The following is a 26,148-nucleotide window of genomic DNA, read 5'->3' as shown; positions in this document are numbered from 1 at the left end:
AAATATTACTGACAAGAGGTAAGACTCAGCACTTAACAAGTAGCAGATTGACAAAGTATGAGAAAACCATACTAGGAGCAGATAATGTTTCGATTTCAAGATGTTTAAATCTGAATCCTTCTACATTACTGCCTGATTCTGAAATTGTTGATGACATTGAAACAGAACATGAATGTTTAGATGTCATGGAATTCTGCACTAAACCAAGAAAAGACATCAAAGACAGACCTTTGTCTGAATCGGATTTCGTCTACTTTGTAGATGGCTCATGCTTAAGATCCGAAGGAGGTGTCTTAAAAGCTTCATATTCAGTTTGTACAGTCAAAGATGTCGAAGAAGCATCATGTCTTGAAGGAGTTCGTTCAGCACAAGTGGCTGAATTGATTGCTTTGATTCGTGCATGTGAAATATCAAAGGATATAAGAGTTACCATCATTACTGATAGTCAGTATGGGTATGGAGTTGTGCATGATTATGGACAACTCTGGTCACAGAGAGGATACATGACATCGGCAGGATCACCAATTAAAAATGCAGTTTTCATTAGGAGATTAATTGAAGCAATACAATTACCAAAAGAAATCGCCATTGTTAAGTGTGCAGCGCACACTAGAGGAATTGATTATATTTCCAAGGGAAATGCCTTCGCAGATGAAACAGCTAAATACTGCGCAAGGAAAAATTATTCTTACAATCGGGAGAGGAGTAAAGAAACTGATTCAAATTCATTAATGCTAACAACAGTTGTAGAAACATGGCATGAGATTAGAGATTTACAAAATGAAGCAGATGATGAAGAAAAAGACTTGTGGTTAAGATCAGATTGTAGACCACGTGAAGAAGATGGAGTGTGGGTTTACAAAGATGGCAGAGTAGTCTTACCAAATTGCTTGATTGCTGACATGGCCAGATTATATCATGGTCCAGCACATCTGGGAAGAGATTCTATGATTAGACTTTTCAGAGAAACATGGTTCAATACTAAGTTCAGGACTATTGCAGAATCTTTTTGTCAAAGGTGTTTGTCATGCCAACAAATGAATCCAAACAGAAAATCAGTGGTGGGGACAGGAATAATTGGTCGAGAGGGTGGTCCCTTTACCAGATTACAAATGGATTTCATCGAAATGCCCTTACACAATTGTTTGAAATATGTGCTTGTAATTGTTTGCTTGTTTTCAAGATGGGTAGAAGCTTTCCCTACACGACATTGTGATTCAATTACAGTAGCAAAACTAATGCTCAGAGAAATCATCCCAAGGTACGGTTTTCCAGTCACTATTGAGAGTGATGGAGGAAGCCATTTTGATAACAAACTGATGAAGTTAATTTGCGAAGCTTTGAGCATTGAGCAGAAAATACACTGTGCATACAGACCAGAGGCATCAGGAGTGGTTGAACAAATTAATGGAACAATTAAAAACAGAATTGGAAAAATGTGTCTTGAAACAGGTGTAAAGTGGACTGATGCTCTTCCACTTGTTTTGATGTCATTAAGAAGTACACCAGATAAAAAGACAGGTTTGAGTCCTCATGAAATTTTAATGGGAAGAGTTATGAGGCAAGCTTTTGTACCTGTAGGTAAACTGTTGAGCATAAATGACAGTGCTATTTTGGATTACTGTAAAAGGTTATCTGATATGGTAACTTCTGTGTCTAATCAGGTGGGAACTGAAGCACAATCAAATGAAAAGGTTTTGACACATGATCTGAGACCTGGCGATTGGGTCAGAACGAAAGTACATCGGAGAAGGAATTGTCTAGCTCCTAGATGGCAGAAGCCTAGGCAGATAATTTTGATCACTACTAATGCTGTAAAGTGCAGAGGATTGAAACGCTGGATTCATCCTAGTCATACTATTCCAGTACCAACTCCTGAGAGTTCTGATGTCGAAAGTGATACCACAGATGATTCTGATTCTGAAGCAGAAGGCGAAACAGAAGGTGAAATAAATCCAGATTCTGAAGATCGACAAGAAAGTCGACATCTGGAAACTGTGCCAGTGAATGGAAATTTGACAAGAAAAGACTTGGAAATAATTGAAATAGATTCTGAAGGTGAAGAGAATCTGTTAAAAGGAAAGATAACTGAGGATTCGGTTGTCTCTATCGAAGACAAAGAAGCAGAACTAAAAGAAGTTTCAGACCAGGAGAGTATCGAAAGGCAGAGAACAAACTCTGAAGTAAGGAACAGAAATCCGAAATCTGGGAAGTTGAAGGTAATTGAAGAAGAGGAGGAAGACGAATTACCGAGTACCAGTGATGGAAAACAAAGTGAAATTCCTGAAGGAGTGAAATTGCCGAATAGAGAAGTTCCTGAGTCAATTGAAATTTCAGACTACGAAACTGAAGAAAGTGACGTGGATGGTGAAAGTGAAAACAGAAAGAAAAGGACTTGGAAGTCAGAATCAAATAATTCTGAACCAAAAAAGAAGTACGTGAGAAAAGCAGACTACTGGCCTGGTGGAAGATTGAGAGTCAGATTGATTAAGAAACCAAAAGAACAAGTTGAAGAAATCAGTAGTCAAAAGAGTCCTGGAAAAGAAGTTGGAGTTGGAAGGAAAATTGAAGTGATATCAAGAAAAGGAAAAAGAATAGTAAGACCAAACCAAAAATACAAGTCTCCTGAGTGGACTTATTTAGTAATTCCACCTGTTATTGACATATATGATAGTAGTGAAGAAGAAAACGAAATCCAAGAAATTAGTGACAATGATTGAAGTACAGAAATATTAAATTGGCAAAAGGCTGAAGAAAATTTGTTAGTTGACACAAGGTCGAAGAAAAACTGTTTAGTTGAAGAAAACTTATGTATGACATAAGGTCGAAGAAATCTTGTTTAGGGTTTTAAAAAAAAAAAAAATATTTTAAAAGGGGGGTGTAAATATAAATTTAGATTTTAAAAATTTTGTTTTATTTTATTTTATTTTGAGGCTAAACTAACCAAAAATGCCTTATGTTAAGGAGAGCACTTCAAAGTGTTCTGTTTTTAAGAGATGCTGTAAGATGACTCTGGTGTGTCTGCTCATTTTAATTCTGCTCTGGTTGGTTTTAGCTGTGATTATCCCTTTGGAGATGAATAGAGAATTACACAAAGTTAACATAACAAACAAAGCTCTGGTTAGCCAAACTAAACATAGTGCGTCTGCAAAAGTTATTGATCATCAGCCTAACATTCATCAAGATAAATCAATTAGTGATTTTTCGAGTAATACATTCACAAAGCTATTGAGTGAATATGTTAAGGTAATGGATGCAAAAGACTGCTATGTCTGCGTTAAGTTACCTGCTTCTGTTTCTGAGGGAGTAACATATAATATGCTTCCTCTCACTTATGCTGTAACATGTAGTGTGTTAACTAGTTTATTTTATCAAACTGGACGTTTAGAATATTACTATTCAAATTATGACGAAATTTTTGCAAATATTAAGATTGAAAATGCTTTAAATAAGCATAAGAAAGCAAAGCAAATGAGAGAATTTTTCCTTGTTACTAACGAACTTACTTATGAGTATGCTTATAAGAATAATCTAACTTGCAAATTAAGTGCTGAAGGAAAGAAATTTTTAAATATGGTTGAGGAGAGAAGAGCAATTTATAAGAGGAATGAATTAGTCAAGCAGACTAAGTCTAATTTCTGGCAGAAAGAGGATGAGAAGTTAAATGGCAAAATGCTTGAAAATATTGCAATTCATATAGACAAACCAGTTAGTGGAAAGCTTTGCATTAGAAGAGATAATACACTTTTTGATAATTACTTTGTAGGTGCAAGTAACTGTGAAGATACTTATCAGATTATGGGAGGTTGGGGATTCAAAGGTGGAAAGGATCCAATCTTTCCTGGGATTTATTTTGTTTGTGGTGACAAAGCCTACTACAACCTTCCAGACCATTGGTATGGAACTTGTTATGTGGGAATTGTTTTTCCTAAAGTGTTTCATGTTGACAGAGATTCAGAAGGATTGTTTAAAATTCATAATTATGTAAATAGAGTTAAAAGAGAAACTTTTACTGAAGTTTTGGGAGATATTTTTCAAGCAGTAATACCTTTTGTTGGTATAACCTTAAATGCAGGGAGAATTAGAAAATTGTCCACTATAGTTGATAGATTATCAACTGACACAGCTGATGGGTTTCAATTAGTAAATGTTGAAGTTATTGCAATTAGATCCATGGTAATTCAAGATCGCCTTGCTTTAGACATACTCCTAGCAAAAGAGGGAGGAGTCTGTGGCATTTTACATGTACAACATTGTTGCACATATATACCTGACGAAAGTAAGAATATTGAAATGTATATCAAGAATATTACACAAATGCATTCAGAGATAATTCCTTTAGAAGAAGAAGACTTTACAGGGAAACTTTCAAAAAGGTTTCAAGCAATTAAAAACTGGTTTCATAATATCGGAAGTTCAATTCTTGGCAAGATTTTGGCACCTTTGATTGTAATAGTATTCATTTTTATTTTAACCAAAATAGGTTGTTTGTTACATAAAAGAAAGAAACAGCTGAAAGAGAAGAAAAGAATCTATAAACTTAGAAAAGAAGAAGAAAGAGAAATCGAATTACAGGAGTTACATAGAGAGCGTTATGCTAATTCCAAAGATTATGCAGAAACTGACTTTTAGGTTTACTAATACAAATGAATTTGAATCGATTTCTTGGAAGTTTAAATTACCAAAATTTTGAGTGCTGGTGTGGTGATTTGTTAATCACCAGATGAGGGAGTTGATGGAGCGAGATAGAAAACAAAATTTTGTTCAAACTCGTGAAGTCACATTTCCATAACATGAATAATAATATTAATGATTTGTGATATGTCGTGCTAATACAACTTAGATTAAACTTTACACATGGGGGGACTAACATGTGTGCTCATAAACGTGCATAATTGTTGCATCTTTTTGTTCGTGCAAAATAATAAAATAATTTATTGTTTTCGTTTTTGTCACTACTAACTGCTGCAAACTTAAAAGAAGCATGTGCTTGTTTTGCTTTTCCTTGTCTGTGTGATGTAATTTCTACTATTCTAGGTGCACATAAGTCTCATGGATTAATGAAGACCGGTAGATATAAACGCTGCTTTATTTGTTTGCATTTGCTAGGTAACATTAGATTAATCGGGTGGGTTAATTAATTAGTAAATCCTGGGGTGGATACAGAATCTACATTATTTCTTACAGTAATACTTTTCTTGTGTTTGTTTTATACTAGAAAGCATAAGTTGCCTGCTTTTGGGCCTAGTTTGCTCGAGCTACAAAAAGCTGAATTTTACTTCTGCAAAAGTCACGAGACGCCCATTCTGAAATAAAATGTTCGTCAAAAGCTGCGTTCACAAAGCAAAAACTGACGTGCTATCATCATTCTGTCGGACATGGCCAAGGTCGAAAAAGAACATTTTGTCAGCCCTTAACTTGGCATCCGCGGAAGTCAATTGGAAGCTATGAGAACATTAATATACAATTGTTGCAAACCTAGGAAGCTCCTGGTTGCATTCAGAAAAGACAATGGTCCTTAAGAAAAGTGACCTAATGGAACTTTTGAAATGTGGGTGACATGTCACTTGTCACTCTCAGCCAATGGGACGTCGAAGATTTCTGAAAACTTTCCTTTGCGTAGTTTAGTTAGCATAGAAAGGTATAAAAAGTCATGTCCCTAGGGATGGGCTGGCTGCTGCTTTCTGACTTTCCGATGAGGGTGAAGTGCTGTCGGACATTGCGTGGAGCACGTAAGAATCCTCAAAGAACTTTTCTTTAATTTCTATCTATTTAGCTCAGTTAAGGACTTAGGTTTTAGAAATGCTAAACTTTAAATATTCACTTTGAATTTGATCTACTTGCTTGAATTGTATTTTTCTCACGTTTCTTTACAATCATGCTTGCTTCAATGCTAATAAATTACTTTCATAAAACTATCAATTAAAATACCATAATTTAGTAAATAAAATCTTACTTTTGACAAACAAGCTGGTCTTGATTATTCAGAAGTGTAGGTTACTATTAGCTAGATCACGTCGCCAATGGTGGTCGTTTAAATGGTTAGAATTTATTCTAATGACAATATTCTTTCCGCAGATGTATAAAACTGTATATAGTTTGTAGATAATGTGTCTATAGATTTTATCTGACCACCTGATTCAGTAGGCCCAAAATATGTCAGGTTTATAAATGGGTCCATAATTTAGTATATAATTTTGTTTATAGGTTATGAAATTGGGTAGCGTTGTTTATGATATATTTTCTATAGGCCGCTGGATCAATTCTCTGGTAGCAGAAATTGATGGTTGCTAAGGGTAACCAAGGTAATATGTTGGTTGCTAAGGGTTACTAAAGTGTTATGGTATGGAAATAGGATCGATGTTTTAACACATGTTGAGTTCGTTTTTCGTGCTATCTGTAAGCTATACCGGTATAGATTGTGTGACGAGAAATTAGTCACGCAAGCCATCTGTTCTGTTTGTAGTGATATCGCCGAGTATCACAAGAGGTATCGCCGTGTACCATAGTGTTGTCGCCGAGCAGCACAGTTTTAGGGCTAGGTGTGAATCTTGTATAGTGAGGGTTTCCTAAGAAATTAAAGCAGCATGAGAATAGGGACAAAGCGCCTTCCATAAAACTCACTGTGATAAGAGTATTAGTTATATCCGAGCTTGAGTGAAGGGTAAAGTAGCGTCGGTGCATGATTATCTATAAACAGGTTAGAGTCCTGTACGGGTACATGTTTCATATCTATAAACAGGTGAGAGCCCTGTACGGATAACGTCGTTATTTTGCTAACGGTGCATGATCTCTATAAACAGGTGAGAGTCCTGTACGGATTTCATGTGTGTTCGAAATTAGGGAATTTTCAGTGTGAAAGTGCGAGTTTGATTTGTATTTTATGTTCAAGTGGAACTCTTAGAACTGTCACTTCGCGGTGCGTTCAGAGCAAAGCGAGTTCATAATTATACGTGTTAGAAGGGTGGAGTAAGGGTTACTCTACTGACAATTGGATATTATCCTTAGTGTGAATAGCGCCGTCTATTCCGAAGTGTGGATACTTGAACGTATGTAAACTATCCTAAATAGTGAAACGAACAGATGATGTCCTTATAGTCATTGTTAAGAATTAATTTACACTGAAAAGTGTTCTTAAAATGGCGCTGTGAAAAGATTTTGTGAAGGAGGGGTAAGCGCCAGGAGTGAGAAACGAGAAACCGCAGCTGCTGTGTACGTCACAGAGCCGCGTTGGGATTGGGTGACCTACGTCACCAACTGTACTCTGATTGGCTCTAGAGTCTCTGACGATCTGTAAGCTAATTGGTTCCTTAGGAAAACTCCATTTTTATTGGTTGAGCAGAAAAGTGACGTAGCTCAACTGTCATTGGCTTGTTGGTGTGTTTCGCGCACAGATTGGTTGTTTTGCGGAACATCCCGGAAATAATTTACGAACGATTTTGTGAATTAGATTTAACTCTTAAAAATGAGTTATCATTTTAAACATGTTGAGAAAAAGCCAACATTATTTCAGAAGTTTAAGAATTTATTTTCGCCTGACAAGAAAATCGAAACGCGAGGTGGTAAATTACTTCATAAGTATAAAACACCTGCAGCGTACATGGAAGGTGAATATGGATATCATACTGTCTTATGGTTCGATAGTTGGAAACGCTATACTAAGAACGACGGTGTTTTAACTTGGCCTGATGATGGTTCATTTAATGTAAAAGTCTTGAGAAATTTACGAGAGAAAATGAATGCTCTTGTTCCGAAACCGAGACCAACTCAATTTGAAGCTTTAGTTGAGTGGGAAGACGAGATGTATCAGTTACAAAGAGAAGCTAGTGGAATTAAAAGACCTTCTAAAAATCCACCTTGGAGAAGAGAAACTCATGAAGATAGATTGCGAATGTGGAGACAGGGAAACATGAGTGAAGGATTGTATTTAATACAAGAAATGGTAATGGGTACTCCTACAGGGAAATCAATGGAAAGTGAATCTGAGGATGCAGTTATGGAAGAAATATATACAACAGCTAGAAAGAATCAGCCTTTAAGACCTCCTAGATCATGGTCTACTCCGGTGGTTTCTACTGAAACTTCACCGAGTGCACCTCCAATTAATGAAGCTTCTAAACTTTATCCAAATAATTGTGAAATCATTGAAACTCCTAGAAGACCAGAATTTGATAATGCTCGAAATGAAGGTAGACATTTTACAATGGCTCCAAGGGCAAGAGAAGCTCCAAAAGATTATACAAGAGAGGCAAGAAATGTTGAAGATGTTGATTATAATGAATATTTAAGATCTAAAGAAGAATTAATAAAAAGAATGACAAAAGGCATGGAAGCTGTGACAGTTCCAGTAACGATTGGTCCTGTTCAGCCTGTATTTGACCAAAAGGAAACAAACAAGACAGGATTAACTATTCCTTTAAATGCAGAAATTCAAAAAGTTACTGAAAAATTTTATTCAGACTTATCTGAAATAAACTCTTCTAAATCGAGAATGCCTGATTTAACCTTTAATGAGGATTTATCTCCAAAAACACCAATGGGTGCTATATCAGATATAGGGAGTCCTGAAGTCAGGGTAACCACACCAAAACTTGATGTGGCCAAATTAAAAGCGAATATCGAAGAATTAATAATCGGAACAATCGGTCCAGATAGTTTAAATTACTATCGAGATGATGAACTACTGTTCATTTGCAAAAGCATTCAATGGAAAACAAAAAATAAATATGATCAACTAGAGGATCTAGCAGCAGAACTTGAAATCGATGTGAGTAAACAAAAGAATTTTGCGAAACATTACAGATTAGACTTTTCAGAAAGTGACATTGAGAGTTTGAACTCAATGGGAAGAATAGTACATATAAAAGATTTGATTGTTTATATTAAAAAGCTAGGAGAACTGAATAAATGGAGAGTAAAATGGACGAAAAAGAAGGAAGATGAAAGATTGGAAAAATTGTCAAAACAATTTCCAATGAGAGAAATTGCAGGTGGAGGATATGTTCATGTCCCTTGGTCGAGACAGGACATTCTGTTGTTTACAAATGACTTTCCTAAATTAAGGGAAAAACCAGTTGAGTGGTACAGACAAGTAGATAGATTTATCAAAGTGTCAAAAGTTCTGTGGATTGATTTAGATGGATTTTTTGACATTGTCGTTCCATCAGATCTTTGGACAGAATGCAAAATATCGATTAGTTGGCCAAAAACAGAACCTGAGCGAATCAAAGAAACAGGTGCTCCAAATCCACTTGTAATGGATTTTTATGAAAAAGTGATTGTTTGGATGAAAAACAAAATTCCACCCAAAGAAGTCGATTGGGTTAAAATAGAAAGGACAGAACAGGAAACAAAAGAATCAGTTCATTCTTTTTATGAAAGACTACTGCTAATCTTTAAACAATACAGTGGTTATGAAAAACTAGATGAAAAGGACATGAGCCATTTTGTCTATAGATTTGTTTATGGACTAAAACCTGAAATCGGAGAAATGATCAGAAATAGCATTGTAGGATGGCAATCACTTTCTGTAGATGATATTCTAAGAAAGGCAAAGTATTGCAGTGACGAAATAGAAGTGAAACAGAAGAAACTCAAGGAGAAAGCCATGTGGGCTCAGGTAAAAGTGGCTGAGCAACAGATCGCCAGCATGGGTAATAAGAACACTAATTTTGTTCAAACTGGAAATACAAACCAGATACAAGGAAAGTTTAAAAGTAATAATTTCCCAAAGAAATTTAGCCCAAAGATTGAGGAGTTGAAACAAAGATTACCTTGTTTTAATTGTGGCGAAATTGGACATTGGAGAGACGAGTGTCCTCATCCTCCTAAAAACTTAAAGAATCCCTTATTGAATCCACAGATGCAGAATGGTGTTGACCTGCAGCGACAGCTACAGATGCAACAGGGGTTAAACGAATTAAATATTCAGCGACAGTTGCAGCAACAGCAACAGCAACAGGTGAATAATCGTCAAGACCAATTGCCACAACCACCTTTTCCGAATTGTGGGGGAGTTCAAAAATATAATCCAAACGTGGGATTTCAGGGAAGTGAACAGGTAATAAAACCACAAAAACAGCAAAAGCAACAAAGAGTTCAAATGCAAAATGCTTCACAACAGTTTTTATTGACAGAAAGTCAAGACAGCGATTCTGATGATTATTATTGACGGTGCCCGAGAGAGGAGGAAGAGTGTGTTGTTGGAGCCACTCTTGAGGTTGACCAGTCTGGTCCTTTTGTAAACGGGAAAGTTAATGATGTAGACATCACTTTTCTAGTGGACACTGGTGCTACCCGTTCTACTGTTAGATCAGTGGAAATTGAAAACCTACCTCTCTCTGGGGATACCATCCAAGTTGTCGGAGTAAGTAATCAGCAAATTAAAACTGACTTAACTGATCCAGTACCAGTTGAAATTGGAAATTACAGAGACAAACACAGATTTGTGGTTTGTAATAGTAGTCCAGTGAATCTATTGGGCAGAGACATCCTATGTAAAATGAATTGTAGAATATATTGTTCTCCTGATGGAGTTGAGTTACAAACAATGGAGGAAGATGGTTTATACAGAATGACAATGATGATGATAGAAGCAGAAGAAACAAAATTGTTTCCTGCATTCGAAGAAAAGGATTTACCTGAAGAGCTCAAGGAAACAGTGAAATCTGATATATGGGATTTTACTGGAAATGAGATGGGTCTGATGAAAAACGTAGATCCAGTAAAAATTACATTGAAACAAGGAATAGAATTTCCAAACATTCCACAGTATAAAATGAAAACAGAAACAATTGAAGGTATTACACCAATAATTGAAAATTTAATCAAGCAAGGTGTATTAAAAGAAATGGAGAGTAGTCCTTGTAATTCACCAATTATGGGAGTTAAAAAGTCAAATGGAACATTTAGAATCGTACAAGATTTGAGAAAGGTTAATCAAATTGTCGTTCCATGTTGTCCTGTGGTTCCAAATCCAGCAGTAATTCTATTCCAGATTCCACATGATGCTGAATGGTATACAGTCATTGACCTTTGCAATGCATTCTTTACTGTTCCCTTACATCCAGACAGTTACGAAATCTTTGCTTTCAGATTCCAAGGTAAGACCCTCGGATGGTCAAGAATCCCTCAGGGCTATACAGAAAGTCCTTCAATCTTTAATGAACTGTTAAAAAGATCATTAGAAGACCTAGACTTACCTGGTAGGTCTACGTTAGTGCAGTATATTGATGATCTGTTGATAGCTGCAAAGACAAGAGAAAATTGTGTGACAGACACAATAATTCTGTTAAATCGCCTTGCAGAAGAAGGACATAAAGTGTCCCCAGCAAAACTACAGTTTTGCAAACAAGAAGTAAAATATCTTGGTCACAGAATTGCAAAGGGAAAAAGACAAGTAACAATAGAGAGAATAAAAATGATTCAAGCAATGTTACCACCAAGAACACAAAGACAGGTCAGAATGTTCTTGGGAATGGTTGGTTACTGTCGACAATGGATAAGTGGATTTTCAGTAATTGCAAAACCACTACAAAGACTGACAAAGTCAGATGTAAAAGATCCAATTATTCTCAATGATGCTGAGATGGATTCTTTTGAGAACCTGAAAAAGAGCTTATGCCAAGCTCCTGCTTTAGGTATGCCAAATTATGAGAAAGATTTTGAACTGTATTGCAGTGAGAGAGAAGGATATGCATTATCTGTGTTGATTCAGAGACACGGAAATTTAAAGAAACCTATTGCATACTTCTCTGCAGTTCTTGATCCAATTGCAAAAGCATTACCAGGTTGCTTAAAAGCAGTTGCAGCTACAAGTATTAGTCTCGAACAAAGTGAGGGGATCATTATGGGATTTCCTGTGAAAGTTTTTGTGCCTCATTCAGTAGAAATATTACTGACAAGAGGTAAGACTCAGCACTTAACAAGTAGCAGATTGACAAAGTATGAGAAAACCATACTAGGAGCAGATAATGTTTCGATTTCAAGATGTTTAAATCTGAATCCTTCTACATTACTGCCTGATTCTGAAATTGTTGATGACATTGAAACAGAACATGAATGTTTAGATGTCATGGAATTCTGCACTAAACCAAGAAAAGACATCAAAGACAGACCTTTGTCTGAATCGGATTTCGTCTACTTTGTAGATGGCTCATGCTTAAGATCCGAAGGAGGTGTCTTAAAAGCTTCATATTCAGTTTGTACAGTCAAAGATGTCGAAGAAGCATCATGTCTTGAAGGAGTTCGTTCAGCACAAGTGGCTGAATTGATTGCTTTGATTCGTGCATGTGAAATATCAAAGGATATAAGAGTTACCATCATTACTGATAGTCAGTATGGGTATGGAGTTGTGCATGATTATGGACAACTCTGGTCACAGAGAGGATACATGACATCGGCAGGATCACCAATTAAAAATGCAGTTTTCATTAGGAGATTAATTGAAGCAATACAATTACCAAAAGAAATCGCCATTGTTAAGTGTGCAGCGCACACTAGAGGAATTGATTATATTTCCAAGGGAAATGCCTTCGCAGATGAAACAGCTAAATACTGCGCAAGGAAAAATTATTCTTACAATCGGGAGAGGAGTAAAGAAACTGATTCAAATTCATTAATGCTAACAACAGTTGTAGAAACATGGCATGAGATTAGAGATTTACAAAATGAAGCAGATGATGAAGAAAAAGACTTGTGGTTAAGATCAGATTGTAGACCACGTGAAGAAGATGGAGTGTGGGTTTACAAAGATGGCAGAGTAGTCTTACCAAATTGCTTGATTGCTGACATGGCCAGATTATATCATGGTCCAGCACATCTGGGAAGAGATTCTATGATTAGACTTTTCAGAGAAACATGGTTCAATACTAAGTTCAGGACTATTGCAGAATCTTTTTGTCAAAGGTGTTTGTCATGCCAACAAATGAATCCAAACAGAAAATCAGTGGTGGGGACAGGAATAATTGGTCGAGAGGGTGGTCCCTTTACCAGATTACAAATGGATTTCATCGAAATGCCCTTACACAATTGTTTGAAATATGTGCTTGTAATTGTTTGCTTGTTTTCAAGATGGGTAGAAGCTTTCCCTACACGACATTGTGATTCAATTACAGTAGCAAAACTAATGCTCAGAGAAATCATCCCAAGGTACGGTTTTCCAGTCACTATTGAGAGTGATGGAGGAAGCCATTTTGATAACAAACTGATGAAGTTAATTTGCGAAGCTTTGAGCATTGAGCAGAAAATACACTGTGCATACAGACCAGAGGCATCAGGAGTGGTTGAACAAATTAATGGAACAATTAAAAACAGAATTGGAAAAATGTGTCTTGAAACAGGTGTAAAGTGGACTGATGCTCTTCCACTTGTTTTGATGTCATTAAGAAGTACACCAGATAAAAAGACAGGTTTGAGTCCTCATGAAATTTTAATGGGAAGAGTTATGAGGCAAGCTTTTGTACCTGTAGGTAAACTGTTGAGCATAAATGACAGTGCTATTTTGGATTACTGTAAAAGGTTATCTGATATGGTAACTTCTGTGTCTAATCAGGTGGGAACTGAAGCACAATCAAATGAAAAGGTTTTGACACATGATCTGAGACCTGGCGATTGGGTCAGAACGAAAGTACATCGGAGAAGGAATTGTCTAGCTCCTAGATGGCAGAAGCCTAGGCAGATAATTTTGATCACTACTAATGCTGTAAAGTGCAGAGGATTGAAACGCTGGATTCATCCTAGTCATACTATTCCAGTACCAACTCCTGAGAGTTCTGATGTCGAAAGTGATACCACAGATGATTCTGATTCTGAAGCAGAAGGCGAAACAGAAGGTGAAATAAATCCAGATTCTGAAGATCGACAAGAAAGTCGACATCTGGAAACTGTGCCAGTGAATGGAAATTTGACAAGAAAAGACTTGGAAATAATTGAAATAGATTCTGAAGGTGAAGAGAATCTGTTAAAAGGAAAGATAACTGAGGATTCGGTTGTCTCTATCGAAGACAAAGAAGCAGAACTAAAAGAAGTTTCAGACCAGGAGAGTATCGAAAGGCAGAGAACAAACTCTGAAGTAAGGAACAGAAATCCGAAATCTGGGAAGTTGAAGGTAATTGAAGAAGAGGAGGAAGACGAATTACCGAGTACCAGTGATGGAAAACAAAGTGAAATTCCTGAAGGAGTGAAATTGCCGAATAGAGAAGTTCCTGAGTCAATTGAAATTTCAGACTACGAAACTGAAGAAAGTGACGTGGATGGTGAAAGTGAAAACAGAAAGAAAAGGACTTGGAAGTCAGAATCAAATAATTCTGAACCAAAAAAGAAGTACGTGAGAAAAGCAGACTACTGGCCTGGTGGAAGATTGAGAGTCAGATTGATTAAGAAACCAAAAGAACAAGTTGAAGAAATCAGTAGTCAAAAGAGTCCTGGAAAAGAAGTTGGAGTTGGAAGGAAAATTGAAGTGATATCAAGAAAAGGAAAAAGAATAGTAAGACCAAACCAAAAATACAAGTCTCCTGAGTGGACTTATTTAGTAATTCCACCTGTTATTGACATATATGATAGTAGTGAAGAAGAAAACGAAATCCAAGAAATTAGTGACAATGATTGAAGTACAGAAATATTAAATTGGCAAAAGGCTGAAGAAAATTTGTTAGTTGACACAAGGTCGAAGAAAAACTGTTTAGTTGAAGAAAACTTATGTATGACATAAGGTCGAAGAAATCTTGTTTAGGGTTTTAAAAAAAAAAAAAATATTTTAAAAGGGGGGTGTAAATATAAATTTAGATTTTAAAAATTTTGTTTTATTTTATTTTATTTTGAGGCTAAACTAACCAAAAATGCCTTATGTTAAGGAGAGCACTTCAAAGTGTTCTGTTTTTAAGAGATGCTGTAAGATGACTCTGGTGTGTCTGCTCATTTTAATTCTGCTCTGGTTGGTTTTAGCTGTGATTATCCCTTTGGAGATGAATAGAGAATTACACAAAGTTAACATAACAAACAAAGCTCTGGTTAGCCAAACTAAACATAGTGCGTCTGCAAAAGTTATTGATCATCAGCCTAACATTCATCAAGATAAATCAATTAGTGATTTTTCGAGTAATACATTCACAAAGCTATTGAGTGAATATGTTAAGGTAATGGATGCAAAAGACTGCTATGTCTGCGTTAAGTTACCTGCTTCTGTTTCTGAGGGAGTAACATATAATATGCTTCCTCTCACTTATGCTGTAACATGTAGTGTGTTAACTAGTTTATTTTATCAAACTGGACGTTTAGAATATTACTATTCAAATTATGACGAAATTTTTGCAAATATTAAGATTGAAAATGCTTTAAATAAGCATAAGAAAGCAAAGCAAATGAGAGAATTTTTCCTTGTTACTAACGAACTTACTTATGAGTATGCTTATAAGAATAATCTAACTTGCAAATTAAGTGCTGAAGGAAAGAAATTTTTAAATATGGTTGAGGAGAGAAGAGCAATTTATAAGAGGAATGAATTAGTCAAGCAGACTAAGTCTAATTTCTGGCAGAAAGAGGATGAGAAGTTAAATGGCAAAATGCTTGAAAATATTGCAATTCATATAGACAAACCAGTTAGTGGAAAGCTTTGCATTAGAAGAGATAATACACTTTTTGATAATTACTTTGTAGGTGCAAGTAACTGTGAAGATACTTATCAGATTATGGGAGGTTGGGGATTCAAAGGTGGAAAGGATCCAATCTTTCCTGGGATTTATTTTGTTTGTGGTGACAAAGCCTACTACAACCTTCCAGACCATTGGTATGGAACTTGTTATGTGGGAATTGTTTTTCCTAAAGTGTTTCATGTTGACAGAGATTCAGAAGGATTGTTTAAAATTCATAATTATGTAAATAGAGTTAAAAGAGAAACTTTTACTGAAGTTTTGGGAGATATTTTTCAAGCAGTAATACCTTTTGTTGGTATAACCTTAAATGCAGGGAGAATTAGAAAATTGTCCACTATAGTTGATAGATTATCAACTGACACAGCTGATGGGTTTCAATTAGTAAATGTTGAAGTTATTGCAATTAGATCCATGGTAATTCAAGATCGCCTTGCTTTAGACATACTCCTAGCAAAAGAGGGAGGAGTCTGTGGCATTTTACATGTACAACATTGTTGCACATATATACCTGACGAAAGTAAGAATATTGAAATGTATATCAAGAATATTACACAAATGCATTCAGAGATAATTCCTTTAGAAGAAGAAGACTTTACAGGGAAACTTTCAAAAAGGTTTCAAGCAATTAAAAACTGGTTTCATAATATCGGAAGTTCAATTCTTGGCAAGATTTTGGCACCTTTGATTGTAATAGTATTCATTTTTATTTTAACCAAAATAGGTTGTTTGTTACATAAAAGAAAGAAACAGCTGAAAGAGAAGAAAAGAATCTATAAACTTAGAAAAGAAGAAGAAAGAGAAATCGAATTACAGGAGTTACATAGAGAGCGTTATGCTAATTCCAAAGATTATGCAGAAACTGACTTTTAGGTTTACTAATACAAATGAATTTGAATCGATTTCTTGGAAGTTTAAATTACCAAAATTTTGAGTGCTGGTGTGGTGATTTGTTAATCACCAGATGAGGGAGTTGATGGAGCGAGATAGAAAACAAAATTTTGTTCAAACTCGTGAAGTCACATTTCCATAACATGAATAATAATATTAATGATTTGTGATATGTCGTGCTAATACAACTTAGATTAAACTTTACACATGGGGGGACTAACATGTGTGCTCATAAACGTGCATAATTGTTGCATCTTTTTGTTCGTGCAAAATAATAAAATAATTTATTGTTTTCGTTTTTGTCACTACTAACTGCTGCAAACTTAAAAGAAGCATGTGCTTGTTTTGCTTTTCCTTGTCTGTGTGATGTAATTTCTACTATTCTAGGTGCACATAAGTCTCATGGATTAATGAAGACCGGTAGATATAAACGCTGCTTTATTTGTTTGCATTTGCTAGGTAACATTAGATTAATCGGGTGGGTTAATTAATTAGTAAATCCTGGGGTGGATACAGAATCTACATTATTTCTTACAGTAATACTTTTCTTGTGTTTGTTTTATACTAGAAAGCATAAGTTGCCTGCTTTTGGGCCTAGTTTGCTCGAGCTACAAAAAGCTGAATTTTACTTCTGCAAAAGTCACGAGACGCCCATTCTGAAATAAAATGTTCGTCAAAAGCTGCGTTCACAAAGCAAAAACTGACGTGCTATCATCATTCTGTCGGACATGGCCAAGGTCGAAAAAGAACATTTTGTCAGCCCTTAACTTGGCATCCGCGGAAGTCAATTGGAAGCTATGAGAACATTAATATACAATTGTTGCAAACCTAGGAAGCTCCTGGTTGCATTCAGAAAAGACAATGGTCCTTAAGAAAAGTGACCTAATGGAACTTTTGAAATGTGGGTGACATGTCACTTGTCACTCTCAGCCAATGGGACGTCGAAGATTTCTGAAAACTTTCCTTTGCGTAGTTTAGTTAGCATAGAAAGGTATAAAAAGTCATGTCCCTAGGGATGGGCTGGCTGCTGCTTTCTGACTTTCCGATGAGGGTGAAGTGCTGTCGGACATTGCGTGGAGCACGTAAGAATCCTCAAAGAACTTTTCTTTAATTTCTATCTATTTAGCTCAGTTAAGGACTTAGGTTTTAGAAATGCTAAACTTTAAATATTCACTTTGAATTTGATCTACTTGCTTGAATTGTATTTTTCTCACGTTTCTTTACAATCATGCTTGCTTCAATGCTAATAAATTACTTTCATAAAACTATCAATTAAAATACCATAATTTAGTAAATAAAATCTTACTTTTGACAAACAAGCTGGTCTTGATTATTCAGAAGTGTAGGTTACTATTAGCTAGATCACGTCGCCAATGGTGGTCGTTTAAATGGTTAGAATTTATTCTAATGACAATATTCTTTCCGCAGATGTATAAAACTGTATATAGTTTGTAGATAATGTGTCTATAGATTTTATCTGACCACCTGATTCAGTAGGCCCAAAATATGTCAGGTTTATAAATGGGTCCATAATTTAGTATATAATTTTGTTTATAGGTTATGAAATTGGGTAGCGTTGTTTATGATATATTTTCTATAGGCCGCTGGATCATTACGCCCCTGGTACTCTGAGGTAAAAAGGCTGCAGATAGGCAATTATCCCAAGAAGATGCCACAAAAATACAGCAAGAAGTCAAAAAGAGCAAAAGGAGGGCATAGAAACCTGAGTAGAGCAGTGGGAGCCATGTGAGGTCGTTGTCACCAGCAGGATGTCGTTGCACTGAGGAGACGCGGCAGCGGTGCTGAAAATGGCGGCCGCCATGTCGCGATGCGAGGAAGAGCAAAGAACAGCCGACGTTCAGCCAGCGGAGGTGGAGAGGACCCGCTGGCATCGTCGACAGGAGCGCCGCATCTTCCGACACCAGAATATGCGTGTCACGGGAGAAAAGCGGCGTTAGAGCGGCTCGTAGGTAAATAGGAGGTCCGCTGAGAAGCGGAGCTCACCGGGGAGCCGCCATATCGCTGCGGCGTCGTAGCCACGCCCCAAGTAATTTAATTATAATAAAGTAATGATGATTTTTTATCTATTTATTTGATTTAGATTTTATAGTGTTAATTGTGAGAATTAATTTATTCTTAATTATTAATTAATTGGTTGTTAATTATTATTAATTAATTAATTGGTTACTATGTTAATTGTGGTTTTTTTAGGAGAGGGTTGTGGGTTTATAGGGGAATAGGGTGGGAAGTAATTTAATTATAATATATTATTTGTAATTTTGTATGTATTAATATTTATTTAATTTAGATTTACAGGGTTGATTGTGGGAATTTATTTGGTATTAATTATTAATTAATTGGCTATTAATTCATTAATTGGCAATTAAGTTAATTTTGTCATTTTTTGGGGAGAGGGTAGTGTGTTTTTAGGGGAATAGGGTGGGAAGTAATTTAATTATGATAAATGTACACATATTTGTATTTATTAATATTTATTTAATTGATATTTTATAGAGTTATTTGTGTGAGTTATTTTATTATTAAATATGTATTAATTGGTTGTTATTCAATATTAAAGAATTAATTTGTAATTATGTTAATTGAGTCATTATTAGGAGTGGGTGGTGGGGCTTATAGGAGAACAGGGTGGGAAGTAATCTACTCATAATTAATTAATACATTTTGTTAATTAATGCTGATTAATTCATTAAAATTAAAATTTGGCAATTGTGAAATAAATTTTTGATGTAAGTTGTGGGGTTTATAGTGGTAAAGGGTGGGAAGTACATTTTTTAAAATTAATTAATAAGTTGTTAATTGATATCAATTTATTAATGTGAAATTAGTTATGGAAATTGTGTAATGATTTTTAGGTGTGGGTTGTGGTGTTTATTGGGTTAGATCAATTAGTTGATTATTAATATTAATTTATTAATTGATACATATTTATAGTAAGTGTTTATTGTTATTTTATATGTGTGTGTTGTTTTTATAGGGGTAACGGTTGGGGAGTAAATACATTTTTATTTGTTTGAAAAATAAATGCGTTTCATTGATCATTAATTATGTTAATTAGGGAGAAACATTTTTGTAAAAAGTTAAATGTGGGTTGTGAATTGTGTGGTGTTATAGGGTAAGAAATTAAAAATATTACATTTCATGTAAGAAATATTTTTTTGTTTATATCAAATTTCTATTAAAAAATTGTTTTCTGTTTTTAAATAATTTATGATTTTTTTAAAATAATCTTTCTAGGTATTTGTTAGATCTTTTTAACATTCTGATCTTTTTCTATCTTTTGTAATATTTAAAACTTTTATATATGTTTGATTTTTTTGTTTTTAAAAATCTTTTGTGTTGTTGCTGTTAATTTGTTTGTTTTTAATTTTGAACTGACTCCAGTAGAAATATTAATTTTTACCCCTCTGCTATCCAACCTTTTCCCTACTGTTGCACTCATTGGAGTGGGAATAGTAATTTCTACCCCTCCACTAGCCAACATTTTCTTTACAATTGTATTTACTGGAGTGGGAATATTAAGTTTTACTCTCTGCTATCCAACACTTTCCCTACTGTTGCACCCACTGGAGTGGGAATAGTAATTTCTACCCCTCTGCTATCCAACATTTTTCCTACTGTTGAACTCACTGGAGTGGGAATAGGAATTTTTACCCCTCGGCTATCCAGCACTTTCCCTACTGTTGCACCGAATGGAGTGGAACATTTAATTTACAGAATATTCAATATTTTAATGTTGTAATTTATAATATAATTTTTTTATTAGATTTTATGTTATAAGTATATGTAAATATATATTTATTTGTACATTTTTAAATATTTCTTAAATTATGAAATTAATTAAAATTAATAGTTTATTAATTGTTTTAAAGGAAATATATATATATGTACCATATATCACCAAACACTTGGAACAACGATGGGCACTTGCTTCGCCCCCAGCTCTGCAGGGTTGTACCTCGGCTGGTGGGAGGAGCAAGTGGTCAGACTCCTTCCTTAATACCAGGTGAGTGTCAAAACATGGTTCCGTTATATCGATGATATTTATATTGTATGGGAAGGTAAGGAGGAAGAAGCAAGGGATTTTGTGGAGACTCTGAATACGAATGCCCTTAACTTTTCATTTACAAGTCACATCGAGAAGGAAGCAATTGACTTTCTAGACCTGAGAATTACAGTAGAAGATAACAGGCTTATAACCATTTTGCATAGGAAAGAAACTGCTGGAAACAGCGTGTTACATGCCCAGAGCTGTCATCCCAGTTGTCTGATTAATTCTATTCTGTTGGCGAGTTACTACGTGCTAAACAAAATTGTACTAAGATTGAAGATTTTGAGAATGAGACAGTGATAATGTGTGAGAAATTCAAGCAGAGAGGCTATAGCAAGAAATGTATTGACACGGCCCTAGAGGCAGTCAGCAAAAGAGAGAGGCGTTTTCTAATCCTCGAGAAAAATAATAATGATAAGGTTAAAGAGGCAGAGACAGCCCGATTTATCACTGATTATAACCAACAATCAGGGGGAGTCAGGAGAGCCACTGACAAATTTTGGGATGTGTTAAAAACCAACAAAGATGTGGCTAAAGAGATCTAGGATCATCCCCAGATAACATATCGCAGACCAAAATCACTCAAAGACCTGGTTTGCAAAACATTGATTCCCGTAGCGACCAAAAATAATCCGATTCAAGGATTTTATGTATGCAGGAGGTGCAAGGCATGTATGTACAGCACAAACATTAAAGAGGTTAAACTCTCTAACCACTGCAAACCCTTTAAGATCCTCAAACACTTTTCATGCCACACAGAGTACGCGGTATATGGACTAAGATGCCCGTGCAATAAATATTACATAGGTAGTACGATTCATCAAGCCAAAAAACGAGTCCTAGAACATTTGAGGGCCAAAAAACCTTGACAGACAGTACCCTGTAGCCATGCATTTTGCCACCCACCACAAGAGTACTAACAGTCTCATTTCATTTTGTGTCCTTGATAATGTCCCAATGAGAGAAAGAGGAGCAGACAGAGTGCAAGAGTTGATAAGGTTAGAATCAAGATTAATCATCAAATATCGCATGATGCAACCTGACGGCCATACTGTGACGAGGCACTGGCTATACACCTGAGGTAGAAGTAATTAGATGGTGTCTATACATATGCTTTGATGCTGTTCTGTAGAAATTTGTCAACATTGTTTTTATGCCTTTATGCTTCCTCCTTTGTGTTTAAAGTTTTATGTAGTGTATGTTATTAGTCACGAATTAATGAGATACGTTCTCACCATCCTTTTATTCACTTCATTACAGGTCCTTGATGAGTCTTTGTAGGTGAGTTTAAGGCACAGCATGAGACAAGACGCACGAAATGTTGGAGAGACGAATGAGGATTTTTCACTTCAGCGTGAATGATGGCTCCTTCCTTTGGTTATGACTGGAATACACATTAGACTTTCTCCATTTAGTCAATTTAAGCCCACTGGCGCTTGAGGAAATTTTTTCAATAAGTTTTGGTTACCACCACAGTCAAGGCTCTGTGGTAGAAACTGTATGAATCCAATGCTAACCACACTGCTGAGATGCTCCCTCACGGACTTGTGATTGAAAGGTACCACATGCCCACTGGGGCTTAATAAGATATGCATGGTCATGTTTGATGATTGAATAGTGACCTTGCGTTAGTTCTAAATTTTGGGACCTTGTAAGTTGTTTAAATGCATTTGGACACTGTTTTTTGCAGTAGCAATGCGTATTATATTTTATTAATTCTTGCGCCAAAGTCATTACATTTAAGAAATTGACACAGTCAAAAGTTGTAATTCTGCAGGTTTATGATGTTTAAATACTTGAAATCTCCTAAGGTGTATAACATGAATTTGCCTTCTAGCTCCTACTGTGAACGCACGTTTAAGGAGTCTGTCTTCCATGGTTGCACTAATGGTGAAATTTCACGTGACATGTATTTAAGCTTGTTGAAAACATACACTTGTACTCGTGAGCAAGGAGGTTTCCCTCCGAAACACGTCGAGGGAGTTATACCGAAATAAATACACGCTGATCAAGTGAAAAGTGGCCTGGATATTGTTTGTTTACTATACAACATGGAAACGATTGTTGTTGTATATATATATATATATATATATATATATATATATATATATATATATATATATTGATGGAAGACTAGGCGGAGACGCTGGACATACTTTCGCTCTCCGGCCAGATTTACAGCTTTGTAATCTTTTAAATCTTTTTAAATTGCACTGAAATCGTCCCAGGGGCTGAATTAGAGCTCTCTCACTGGGCGAACCTTTTTAATCCTATTTACACATTTGTATAGATTTAATTATACTTGTGTTGTGTTGTGTTACATGCTGTGATTTATTACTGCATACACCCTACCTCTGAGCTGACTCGGCACCCGCAGACTCCTCGTTCCACCGCCAGTCAGCAGCTGACTGTTTGATGTGGAGGGAGACTCCGGGGACAGCCCGTTCTTTCTGAGCCACTCACTCACTTCCTGATTGTCCCAACCTGAACCGCCATCTTGGTTGGGTGAGCGGTCTAGTTGCTCCGCCCCAACCTAGACAGCCGGCAGTATTTTTACCGGCAAGGGCGAGGGAGCGCATTGATGGAAGACTAGGCGGAGACGCTGGACATACTTTCGCTCTCCGGCCAGATTTACAGCTTTGTAATCTTTTAAATCTTTTTAAATTGCACTGAAATCGTCCCAGGGGCTGAATTAGAGCTCTCTCACTGGGCGAACCTTTTTAATCCTATTTACACATTTGTATAGATTTAATTATACTTGTGTTGTGTTGTGTTACATGCTGTGATTTATTACTGCATACACCCTACCTCTGAGCTGACTCGGCACCCGCAGACTCCTCGTTCCACCGCCAGTCAGCAGCTGACTGTTTGATGTGGAGGGAGACTCCGGGGACAGCCCGTTCTTTCTGAGCCACTCACTCACTTCCTGATTGTCCCAACCTGAACCACCATCTTGGTTGGGTGAGCGGTCTAGTTGCTCCGCCCCAACCTAGACAGCCGGCAGTATTTTTACTGGCAAGGGCGAGGGAGCGCAGCGGACGAGCGCAGCGGGCGCACGAAGGGCGCGCCGAAGACGCGCCTAAGAGAAGCCCGTCTGCGCCCGTCCGCGCCAGGATGTCGCCATTCGCCAGGGACCCTGGCCAAACGGAGGTAACCCAGCGTGCTTACACTCCGGCGCAGCTGATGGGCTTTAACACTATACACCTGACCTGCACAAAAATCAACCCACATCTGGTGCAAAGTGCTACTCGATGTGTGTGTGGATATTTGCTCCCATACATATCCCCCCCTCAAACCCCTCTGTCGACACCAGCGCGTGACTCGGTAAGAGTTGCACAACTGAATGTAAGATCTCTTGGTAAACATTACTTACAAGTACACGATTTAGTTGTCGACCAATCTCTTGACATTTTGTTCATTACTGAAACTTGGATGCAAGATGAAATAACATCGGTAGCTAACTTGGCCACTCCCACAGGCTATACTATCCACTCTCTAAACAGACAGACCAGAGGAGGCGGGATAGCGGCAATGACCAGATCCCATTTTGAATGTACTTTCACTAAGCTACAAATTGCAGGCTGCGAGAGCGCTCGCTATACTATTAAGATAAACCCTCATCTATCCTTTTCAGGCATTCTAATTTACAGGCCGCCAGGAAATGAAAGCAATTTTGTAAAAACTCTATTAGAGACAGTATGTTCATTGGCCGCCGGAACAGCGAATTTTAACATTCTCGGAGACCTGAACATACACTTTGACTGCAGTAATGAGACAAAAATAGCTAATCTACTTGCAGACTTAGAAGGGTTTCAACTTAGACAGATGGTCCAGGGAGCTACGCACACTGGAGGCCATCTTCTAGATCCCATTTTTACTACCATAGAAGAGGCCGTGGTGTCCTTGCCTATACCTATGACATGGACGGATCACTTGCTGACCATTATGTCCATCCCCAATCAGGCTAAATCCCAGCCAAGGCCAACACCCAAGATGTATAAGAGGCCGTGGAGGAAACTACGGATAGAAGACCTTGCCAACTTGCTCAAAGAACTACCGCTATCCCACTCTGACAACTCTAACCTATGTTACGAAAACTACTGTAACTGGATAACCCAGGCCCTGGATATACTGATTCCTACCTCCTGGGTTCAAACACGGGCCAAGGAGTCAAGCCCTTGGTTTGACGAAGAGCTATTAGCTTTGAAAAAAAGCTGTAAAAAAGCAGAGCGAAAATGGAGGAAACACTATGACTCCGAGCTAAAAGCTCAATATAATATAATTCAGAAAAAATATCATAGACAGATCTGTAAAACCCGTGCAACCTTTTATGCCAATGAAATCAATGTAAGTTCCAATCCTTCCAAGATAATCTTTAAAATTCTAAAAGATCTGAGCACAAAAAAAGCAGAAGCTAACATCTCTACATCACAGGTGTTCTGCGATAAATTGGCTCTGCACTTTGTGGATAAAATTGAAAAAATCTACAATGTCTTTCCCGCAAAGCCTGTGCTCACCCCCTCTAAAATAGAAATTATATCCGAACTTACCAGCATCCCGGAGCTAAATCAGGAGGTTTTTGTCGGACTCTGTCAAAAAATTAAGTCAGGCTCTCCCCTCGATCCTTTAAAGCCCGAGCAATTCAGGAAAGCAGGCACCACAGTACTTGATCCACTAAAAGACATCATTAATACTTCACTGGCAACATCAGAAATCCCCTTAGAATGGAAGCAGGCATGGGTTAATCCCATAATTAAAAAACCTCACTTAGATCCGACAAAACCTGATAACTACAGGCCCATATCCTTACTGCCATGGCCTGCCAAGATTGTGGAATCCCACGTGAATACCACCCTTACGGCACACCTCCATGCCAACAATATCTTGGACGCCTCCCAGCATGGTTTCCGTGCAGACCACAGCACGGAGACGGCACTTCTTAGTGTCACAGAACATCTCAGATCCATCAGAGATTCCGGTCAAACGGCAGCGCTGATCCTGCTCGATCTCAGCGCTGCCTTTGATACGGTCTCTCATGAGGTGCTTCTGTACAGACTGGAGGCAGCAGGAGTGAAGAACACAGCTCTGGCTTGGTTTAAAGCATTTCTATCAGACAGATCTTTCCAGGTAGCTACTCCTCCTTTTGTCTCTAAAAAGTGCAACATAAGGCAGGGAGTACCTCAGGGTTCAGCGCTCAGCCCAACACTCTTTAACCTATATGTTCAACCACTAGCTGAGGTCGCCAAAAGGTGGGACCTTTCCATCGTATCATACGCTGACGACACTCAGCTAGTGGTAACATTGAGTGATGACAACGGATCAGGAGCACCGAATTTTAAACATGGCCTCACTGCAGTAACTGAGTGGCTGACGGCCAATTACCTACAACTCAACGCCGGTAAAACGGAGGTGTTAATAGTAGGAAAAAATACCGAAACCTGGGGAAAAGACTGGTGGCCAGACAATCTTGGCCCCCCCCCAACCCCAATACAGAGGAAAAAAACCTGGGGGTGTGGTTCGACTCAACTTTGAGTTTTACTA

This window comes from Lissotriton helveticus, chromosome 6 (genome assembly GCF_964261635.1).
Source record: "Lissotriton helveticus chromosome 6, aLisHel1.1, whole genome shotgun sequence".
Lineage (NCBI taxonomy): Eukaryota > Metazoa > Chordata > Amphibia > Caudata > Salamandridae > Lissotriton > Lissotriton helveticus.
This window is presented reverse-complemented; position numbering follows the sequence as displayed.